The 7764-nt window shown below is 39.1% G+C and overlaps 1 protein-coding gene across 23 annotated transcripts in view; it reads right to left on the reverse strand.

Annotated features, from left to right (window-relative positions):
• Positions 1-7764, reverse strand: part of DTNB (dystrobrevin beta) — a 266778-nt gene that overhangs the window by 43355 nt on the left and 215659 nt on the right. The gene's annotated exons all lie outside the window — the stretch shown is intronic.

Raw genomic sequence — 7764 nt, forward strand, 5'->3', positions numbered from 1 at the left:
CGATATATGTTTTCATCTGTCTTGGGTAAATTCCTAAGAGTGGAATTCCAGAGTTATATGGTAACTCTGTATTTAACATTTTGAGAAAGTGTCAAACTGTTTTCCAAAGTGGCTGAACCATTTTACAGTCCCACCAACAATGAATGAGGGCTCCAATTTCTCCACATTCTCACCAATACTTGTCATTGTCTTTCTGGTTTTAACCATCCTAGTGGGCATGAAGTACCTAATTGTGGGTTTAAAAAAAAAAATTGAGATATAATTTACATGCCTTAAAACCTATCCTTTTAAAGTATACAATTCAGTGGTTTTAAACTATATTTATGAGGTTGTGAGCCCATCATCACTATCTACTTCCAGGACATTTTCATCACCCCGAAAAGAAACCCACAGTCACTCCCCATTTCCCCTCCACCATCTTGTGACAACTTCTAATCTAATTTCTTTATCTATGGATTTGCCTATTCTGGACAGTTCATACCAATGGAATCATGCAGTATGTGATCTTTTATGTATGACTTCTTTGACTTGGCAAATGATTCCAAGGTTCGTCCACGTTGTAGCATGTATCAGTACTTCATTTTTTAAATGGATGAATAATATTCCACCATATGGATATATCATATTTTGTTCATCCATTCAACAGCTGAGGAACATTTGGGTTCCCATTTTGGCGGGCTATTTTGCATAATGCTGCTATGTGCATTTGCAGGCAAGTTTCTGTGTAGAGACATGCTTTCATTTTTCTTGGGTATATATCTAAGAGTGGAACTGCTGGGTCATATAGTAACTGCCTTTTGGGTAACTGCTAAACTGTTTTCCTACATGGCTGTAGCAGTTTACATTCCCACTAACAATATATGAGGGGTCCATTTTTTCCACTTTCTTGCCAACAGTTGTTATAGTCCATTTTTTTGATCACAGTATCAAATTAATACTAGTGAGTATCAATATTAATCCTAGTGAGTATAAAATGGTATCTTGTGATTTTGATTTGTATTCCCCTAATGACTAATATGTTGAGCATACTTTCATGTGCTTATTGGCCATCTATATATCTTCTCTGGAGAAGTCATTATGGTTTTGATTTGCATATTCACTACTGGGTCTGACCCTTGTACCTCCTTTAAGAATATGGAAGCCAATCAACACAAAAGAGGAAAATGGGGGCTTCCCTGGTAGCGCAGTGGTTGAGAGTCCACCTGCCGATGCAGGGGACACGGGTTCGTGCCCCGGTCCGGGAAGATCCCACATGCCGCGGAGCGGCTGGGCCCGTGAGCCATGGCCGCTGAGCCTGCGCGTCCGGAGCCTGTTCTCCACAACGGGAGAGGCCACAACAGTGAGAGGCCCGCGTACAGCAAAAAAAAAAAAAAAAAAAAAAAAAAAAGAGGAAAATGGATGACTAGGCGACGTTTCCCTTTTATTGATTAACCAGAGTGGAAGCTCTCAATGAAGGCTCTGGTATAGCTACGCTTCACTTCAGGTATTCTTGGTTCCTCCCAAAACATGATCTACGATGAAGCAGAAACCTTGTTTCCTGTCTAGAGCTTAAAGATGCAATAAGTAATTCTTTTCATGTGAAATTTCCTAAATAAACAGGGGCAAAATAGCATACCAAATCTGTGTGGGAGCCTTTTATCAAATTACCAAGTAATTTCCTTCTTTAAAAGGAAAAAAACTGATCTTTCTTCCTCCAGAGAACAGTGGGCCAGCAGTCAACTGAGCAAGTTCTCTATATATTCTATTCAGAGTTGTGAGAGCCTGAGTTGAACCTCAGAAAAATGACTTGCCTCAGAGTAAAACTGCTATGAATAATAGGCTTACAATTCCTGAAGACTAGAGTTAAAACGAATGGCTCCTTATGAGAGTGGGACCAGGGAAAATTATGGATGAGGAAATGAGCTCTGAAAGGAATTTGTTTCATATAATGACAAAAAAACAAAAACTCTACAGTATTTCACTGGAAATTTCTAAAGAATCCTTTTAGTTTTGAGTGTCTGACTGCAATGCTGAAGCATCTTTCAAAGAGGAAGTTAACATAGGAATCAAGAATTATTATCAATAGTGATTCCTAACCAGGAAAGATTCTTTGGCACCAAGAAGCACTGTTACTCAAATATAACGAAGTAGGGGTGGAAAAAGATTCAAACCCTTAGTCAGCAGTCCCACCTGGAGCAGCCTGCACCCTAGCTCCTCTACCTGGATGTAACAACAGGGAGCCCCCAGTGGACAGTTGAATGATGGCTTATTTCACCCAGACAAATGTCAATCACAGCTGAGTGTACACCAAATAACAGAGAAATGTAGGATGTTATTTATTGATTATCCTAGACACCACAGTACTCCTTTAAAAAAAAAAAAGCCAGGTATCCCTTCCTAAAATGCCCCCAGGACACTGAAGGGAAAAAGAGGGAACAGTTAGTTTATAAAGACATAGATTACTTTAGCCAGAAGATCCCTAAAGATGATTTATTTCAAAAATTAAATAGTTCATTCATTCATTTATCCAACAAATATTTCCTGAGCACTTAGTATGTGTTAGATACTATTCCAGAAACCAGGGATGCATTAGTGAATAAAATACAGCCTCTACCCTCATGTAGCTTACATTACATTGGGAGAGAATGATAAATAAATAAATAAATAAATAAATAAATATAGTTTATACATATATATGGCATCAGTAGTGATAAATCTGATGAAGAAATATAGGGTAATGACACAGAATAAACTAAGACAGAAGATTTTTTAAATGAGATAGTTATGAAAGACTCAATGAACTTAGGAAGCAAACCAGGTGAAGGTCTGGGGGTTGGGAGGGTCGGGCTTGCTGGGCAGAAAGAAGGGCAAAGGTCTACAAGTGCTCCAGGTTGGTGTGTTCTGGTCAGTACTGATGGAGTGGCGTGAGCTATGAGGCAGGGATAGGTGATAAACTGGGAGGGCCCAGATCATGAAGGACCTTTTCATCATGCAGTGGAGTTTCCATTCCATTCCAAATGTGGTGTGAAGCCACTGTAGGATTCTGAACAGGGAAACATGGAATCAATTCCAAATAACATATGTACATACTCTGCCCTCAAGGAGGTGGAGCCTAACTCCCTGTTCCTTAAGCGTGGCCTGTCCAGAGTGACTTCCTTCCAAAGAGGACAGTGTGGAAAGGGGACAAAAGAGTAACTTTGTGTCGGAGAAACCTGACAAAAGCTTCCTCAGCCAGGTGACCGAGGTCAACATCAACAGTGATAAGTTAGGCTGATACTGTATATGTATGATGTGACATGAGGAAAATAGCACTTATCTCTTCCTCCCCCAAACCCATAATCCCAGTCTAATCATGAGAAAAACAGACAAATCCCCATTAAGGGACATTCCTCAAAACTGTCAAGGTCATCAAAAACAAGGAAAGTGGGCTTCCCTGGTGGCGCAGTGGTTGAGAGTCCGCCTGCCGATGCAGGGGACGTGGGTTCGTGCCCCGGTCCGGGAGGATCCCACATGCCGCGGAGCGGCTGGGCCCGTGAGCCATGGCCGCTGAGCCTGCGCGTCCGGAGCCTGTGCTCCGCAAAGGGAGAGGCCACGACAGTGAAAGGCCCGCGTACCGCCAAAAAAAAAAAAAAAAAAAAAAAAAAAACAGAAAAAAAAACCCAAGGAAAGTCAGTAATAAGCTATAATGGAAAATAATCCTATATATCATATAGGATTATCATATATATTATCATATAGGATATAACTATATAGTTGAATCATTTTGCTGTACATCTGAAACTAACACAATATTGTAAATCAACTATGTTTCAATAAATAAAAAACAAACAAAAAAAACCAAGGAAAGTCAGAGGAGCTGTCACAGACCAGAGGAGCCTAAGGAGATATGACAGTTAAATGTGATGTGGTATCTCGGATGGAACCCCAGAACAGAGTAAAGACATTAGGTAAAAACTAACAAAATCTGAATAAAGCATGGACTTTAGTTAATAATAATGTATTGATATTGGCTCCTTAATTGCAACAAACATGCTATACTAAGGTAAAATGTTAATAGGGGAAATGGAACACGGGTTATATGGAAACTCTCTGTACTAGCTTCATAATTTTTCTGGAAATCTAAAATTGTTCTATAATGAAGCTTATTAAAAACGAACACTGCTTTGGCTACTAAGTGGAGGATTTACTGTAGTGGGATAAGAATGGAAGTAGGTGGATCACTTAAGAATCCAAGGGTTTGCTACTTAGTCGCATGTAATCCTTGAGTTACTTTATTTTACTATATACCTTTATTTTCTTGTCTGTAAAATGGGAATATTTATGGAAAGAGATGTGAAGAGGATCCCTTCCTCTGTTACATTAGTATTCTCTTAGGTTTAGGTAATCTCACAGAGCTCCATCATCTTTAATGAGATAGAGACACATCTGAAAAATACAGGATAAGGAACAAGACCCCACTGAGCAAAACTGGGCAAATATAAAACCAAGGAAAGCCAACATAGTCAGCAAACTGTAATCTGCTGGTATGCATTTCTGGAGCCTCCTAAAAAGAGACTGGAAGTTTCCCATCTGGATGAACTTGGCAGGATGAGTTCCACAGAGATGTGCCTGATATCAACCAGACTTTCACTGTATCCCAAGGGGCAGCCTTCCCATCATCCCAATCTCGCTTAGACTAACTGGAGGGCTATGGATTATTAATACCTCTCTCTCTCTCTCTCAAAAACCCAGTAATGTTTTGTAGGAGTGGTTCCCAAGCTAGCTGTAAATCAAAAGACTGAAAGTTTTCTTTTTTCTTTTTTAAACTAAAATCAATGGACCCTACTAAACCCAGAGATTCTGATTCAGTAGGTCTAAGGCAAGGCCAAGAATCTACATATATATATATATATATATATATATATTTTTTTTTTTTTTTTTTTTTTTTTTTTTTTTTTTTACGGTACGCGGGCCTCTCACTGTTGTGGCCTCTCCTGTTGCGGAGCACAGGCTCTGGACACGCAGGCTCAGCGGCCATGGCTCACGGGCCCAGCTGCTCTGCGGCATGTGGGATCTTCCCGGACCGGGGCACGAACCCACGTCCCCTGCATCGGCAGGCAGACTCTCAACCACTGCGCCACCAGGGAAGCCCCCTCTACATATATTTTAAGTGTTGCAGAAAAGATTAGAATATGTAGCCAGGTTTGACAATGACTATTTTATAGGGGTTTTAAGTCATTAAATGTGTGCAAAACACCACATGAAAATACTCTTGATCTTTAATTCTAAGAAGCCATAAGGACATTTCTGGAATGGTGCATGGGTGGAGCAGCTGACACGATGATGAGGCTGTGAAGTCCGGGACTGGGCTATGTGAAAAAAAAAATCTCAAAAACGTGTTAAATGTTAGGTAGTATGACAATGGACAATGGTTTCCCTTTCCTTTCACCTTTCTTCCAAGTTTTCCATAATGAGTTTTTAATTTTTTCATAAAGAAAAAAAATTTTTTTAATAAACAAAAACCACCTGACTACATCTAATGCTAGTGATGTTTGTGATGAAATTTAAGATTTGCTGTTATTATCATGATTTGCCACACACTGTATTTTTGTTGTTGTTGTTTTAAAATGGAATTTAGGCACTTCAGGAAAACAAATTAGCTCTCCTGGATCATCTAAGCAACCTACAATTTCTCTATCTGAGGGTCAGCCTGAAGAGGTTTCAGTGGCCATGTCTGCCACATGGGGAGACGTGAGGGTCTGATGCTGGAGCATTTCACAGGGTGTAATGCCGGCTGCTAAAATGATTTAATGGTCTTTCTTGTAGAAGGTTTTTTGAAAAAAAAAAATCAATACAAAGCCTATCTGGCAGGCTATAAATAAATTCTTTTGAGCACTACACCCACTTTATGCAAAGCACTTGTATCAGTGAGAGATTAGCAGATTAGAAGTCTTCTGTTAAATAGAAATCTAGTTAAGAAGAATCCTTCCTGAGAGACCCAATATTTATAAGATAACTACACTTAGGAAAATAAACTGAAGATGAAAGGGGCCATATCAAGAACATTCTAACAATTATTTTCACATGAATTAGAGAACTGGCATCAGAAACTATCAAGTGTAAACAGATTTATCTTGTTTGCAGTAAAGGAGTACTAGGATCTCCTTTTCAGGGTCAACGGCTTTGGAGCTTTTATTTACAAATTTTAAAAAGCACTATGTAAAGTCAACAAGACTATATAATGGTATTATGTATACTTAATTTTAAAAATCCACCACAATGCTATTCCATTTTAAAAAATTTAATGTTATTTATAAATTTTAATTTCTAAAATAACAAACATTTGTGACTGACTGAGGGCAGGTGTAGGGTTGAACTAATTAAATAAAACTAGTCTTTTTCCCAGACATTTTTTTCCCCCATTCTGTTCCATTTCACTAAACTTTTAGAGTTGGAATGTTAGAGTCAGATGTATGACTTAGTATTAGATTCTCAAGGAAAAGATTTTGAAGACTAAACAAACCCAAAGGAATAAATTACGTTTTGAGAGAGAAACAAAGCAAAACTCTCTATTGGCAGCTTTTATAACTCTATTTCCCTGTGAAGAAGTAAACATAAAGTAGTACACATTTCTAAAACTAACACTGTAGAATATTGTCCTGTGAGATCTTGGCCTGCCTGTCCTGTCTAATTTCACTCCAGAACAATACTGGACCTAACGGTTTGTGATTCTTATAACCTCTCTAAGAAATCTTTGCTACCCCAAGGTCATAAAGATATTTTTCTGTTTTCTTTTAATAGCTTTATGGTTTTAGCTTTTACATTTAAAGTTTATGATATATTTCAAATTGGTTTCTATGCATGTTGTGAGGTAGGGGTAGAGGTTCTTTTCATACAAACAGTTGTTCTTTCTTTTCACACATATAAACAGTTGTTCCAGAAGCATTTGTTAAAAAGATTTTCCTTTCCCAATTGAATTGCTTTCGTGCCTTGTTGAAAGTCACTTGACCTTATATGTGTGCATCTATTTTATGGATGACTTGCCTATCCTTTTGCCAATACCATACTTTCCTGATTACTGTGGCTTTAGAGTAAGTCTTTAAAAAAAAATTATTTATTTATTTGGCTGTGCTGGGTCTTAGTTGTGGCACGTGGGATCTTTAGTTGTGGCATGCAGGATCTTCAGTTGTGCCATGTGGGCTCTTCTAGTGGGCTCTTAGTTACAGTATGTGGGATCTAGTTCCCTGACCAGGGATCAAACCCGGGCCCCCTGCATTGGGAGCGTGGAGTCTTAACTACTGAACCACCAGGGAAGTCCCTAGAGTAAGTCTTGATGTCAAGTAGGGTTGAATTCTCCAACTTTGCTCTTTTCCAAAACTGTTTTGGTTTTCTAAATATATTTGAAAATCAGCTGGCATTTTGATTGGTACTGAATTTATAGACCAATTTGGGAAAATGTACCATTTTACTAATACTGAATCTTTTGAATATGGCTATACCTCTCCATTTATTAGGTTTTCTTTAATTTCTCTAAGCAATATTTTATAGTTTTCAGTCTTGAACATCTTTCGTTAAATTTATCCATAAGTATTTGATGGTTTTTCTTGTTTGTTTTTTTTTCGCGGTACGCGGTCCTCTCACTGTTGTGGCCTCTCCCGTTGTGGAGCACAGGCTCCGGACGCACAGGCTCAGCGGCCATGGCTCACAGGCCCAGCCGCTCCGCGGCATGTGGGATCTTCCCGGACCGGGGCACGAACCCGTGTCCCCTGCATCGGCAGGCGGACTCTCAACCACTGCGCCACCAGG

The sequence above is a fragment of the Physeter macrocephalus genome, chromosome 12 (genome assembly GCF_002837175.3).
Source record: "Physeter macrocephalus isolate SW-GA chromosome 12, ASM283717v5, whole genome shotgun sequence".
NCBI lineage: Eukaryota > Metazoa > Chordata > Mammalia > Artiodactyla > Physeteridae > Physeter > Physeter macrocephalus.